The sequence below is a fragment of the Bos javanicus genome, chromosome 16 (genome assembly GCF_032452875.1).
Source record: "Bos javanicus breed banteng chromosome 16, ARS-OSU_banteng_1.0, whole genome shotgun sequence".
Taxonomy (NCBI): domain Eukaryota; kingdom Metazoa; phylum Chordata; class Mammalia; order Artiodactyla; family Bovidae; genus Bos; species Bos javanicus.
The window spans coordinates 23,774,088-23,776,990 of NC_083883.1; positions in this window are offsets into that span (position 1 = coordinate 23,774,088).

Here is a 2,903-nt window from a genome sequence, read left to right on the forward strand (position 1 = left end):
CATTGTTTTCCCATCTTTCCTTAGTGCTTGAATCTAGAAAACCATTATTCCTTGTCATCACCATATAGTCCCTCAGACCAAGATAGATACTTCCTAAAGCAATTATCAGTTCTTCATCCCATTCTGAAGTCTCACAGACAGGAAAAAGTTATTACTTGCAGCCAAAATTTTTCAGTTTCTCCAGTGAGCCAGGTAAGTGCTGGATAGTTCATACTTTATTGCTTTAATCCTCTCAACAACTCTTTGGAATAAGTATTCAGATCCATATTTTACAGGTAAAAAGAATGAGCTACAGAGGAATGAAATTACTTGCTCATTTTAGGGTTGACCAACCACTCCTGTGTGCAAGAGAGGGATGGGTTTTCCAGGATGTATGACACTCAATGCTCAAACCAGGCATGTCCTGGACAAACTGATGGTTGGTCACCCTATCAGGTCATAAATAATCTCAGAACAAAAATCAAACTGAAATCTTCCTAGATCCAGAATCCAAGTGTGAATACGCCTCAGAAAAATTCACACAGGCTCTTATACTAAAAATTTACCTCTTATGTCCCTCATAAGTTCAATTCAGTCGTTCAGTCGTATCCGACTCTTTGCGACCCCATGGTCCCTCATAGTCTTGTCCTATTTTCTTCCTCTGCTTCTCATTCTCATTGGATTCTAAAGTGTTTGGAAAATGTAGAGTGCATGTGCTCAGATTTTCTATTTTTGTGCATTCCTAGTTTCTTCCTACATTAATTAAGCTTTGTGATGACATTTCAGACATTAGAACAATCCCACAGGGTTTCAGGAGTTTGTTTACTGGTTTGGCACCTCCTCCAATACAATGTAACATTTCTGATGTGTTCCCTTATAGGATTTTGTCCTTTAAAAGATGCTGGTAAACACATTTGACAATTCATTTTCCTCCCTGGTCTCTGCTTGCTCTGTGTGCGGGAGAGAGAGAGATGAGGGGCTGTACCGGTGCCACTCAAAGCCTGACTGTCAGCAGCGTCTCCAAAAGCATGGCATCTGGTGCAAAAAGAAAATTTCTGAGTCCCACCCAGATCTGAAGAATCAGAATCTCCATGAGTGCAGAGCAGGGATCTGAGTTTTAATAATCCCTCCAGGAGAGCTGTATGTACATTAAAGTTTAAGAAGCACCAGACTACATAAAGCTACATACGCTCCATCAGTGTTTCTCAAATGTTGCTGAACATTAGAATCACCTGGGGAACGTTTAAAACTACTCGTGCCCACACCACACCCACACTAATAAAATCAGACTTTGGGGATTGGAAACCCAGAGATAAGCGTCTTTTTTAAAGACTTCCCAGATGATTCCAACATGCAGCCCATGTTGAGCACTAAGGGAGATGGAAGCTCTGTCTTTTGTGATTTTTGAGAATCACTTCCTAGCTCTGCAAAACAAGGCAAAGGTACTTGGAGTGTTTTCTAACCTATTTTATAAAGACATCACTTATGGAACAGTAACAAACAAGGAAAATGATAGCAGAATATCTTTTTTAAAAAATAAGAGTGGAAAAGAAATAGAAAGACACAGGAGTGGCTTGTAGTAAACGCCCAAACACAAATTGTATGCTTGTAGTAAGTTTCAATTCTTTCAGCAAATGAATAAGCCAATACTGTCATAGGCAGAATTGTATTTTCTTCCTAAGGTCAATTCAGATGGCAAGGATAAGTTGGCAAAGCAAAGACTCGTATTCATATCTGTTTTCTATTATTCTAATTATGGAAAGTGATGAGAGTCCATTTGCTGTTAATGTTTCTACAACCCTGTGATTTGTGGCCAAATATTCAAGTTTACTTGATGGTGTGGTGATTTTAAGCACAGCCAACATGATCAGGGATAAAGGAAAAGTGTTGAAATGGGGCATTTTTGAAGCAGTGGGAGCATGGCTCTCCTTTTTGGCTGCCAGAAACAATGGTGTAACCTTGATAGCCAGAGGCTTTCTTTATATGCCCAACCAGTTTGACAGGATTTTACTGAATTACTAACTGGTTAATTTGTACCTCCCATATTTGCTTGAAGTTAATTTTGATGAAAACAAATTTAATCAAATCTATTCACCCAGTAGACCAGATTTTTGGTGTGTTTTGTCTCCCCACTTGAAGGATAATGTGTTTGTCATATGGGGGCTCACTGGTGGCTCAGCGATAAGAATTTGTTTGCAATGCTGGAGACACAGGAGATGCAGTTTCTATCCCTGGGTCAGGAAGATCCCCTGGAGTGGGAAATGGGAACCCACTCCAGTATTCTTGCCTGGAAAATTCCATGGACAGAGAAGCCTGGCAGGCTGCTTGGGATTGCAGAGTAGGACACAACCGAGTGACTGAGCAACCACACACGTGTTTCTTGTATAACCCGAGAGACAATGCAAAAGTCACCGTAATTAAATTCTCTCATTGAGAAGGCGCTTACTATGGTGACACTGTAGCTCTGTGACGACCTTCAGATGGGAAAGCCACTCACGTCTGGCAAACAACTGGGATGATGGGACTGATTACCTCTTTAGAGACAAGAAGCAATGGGGACCATGCAAACCCCAACCTGCCTTAGCAAACAGTTCTCCTAGTCCTAAAAGTATATATATAGTTGATCATAATAGTGAGGGTACCCCAGAAAGGGAGTTAGTCTAACCCTGAAAGCATGCTCAGTCTGTGTGCCCACGATGAGATAGAGAAAACCCATGCGAACTAAGCAATCATGCTCAAAAAGGATAGAATACCACACACTCTGGGTTAAAAGGCCATATGTTTCCGAGCAGCCAGAGCAGTATCATAGCCTGTGACTTAAAACTTCATAAACAGGGTAAAGACCTAATAAAAATGGCCTGGAGATGTTCTAAAACATAGTGTTTCTTCTTTCACTTCTTCTTGCCAAGGAAAGCTATCGTTTT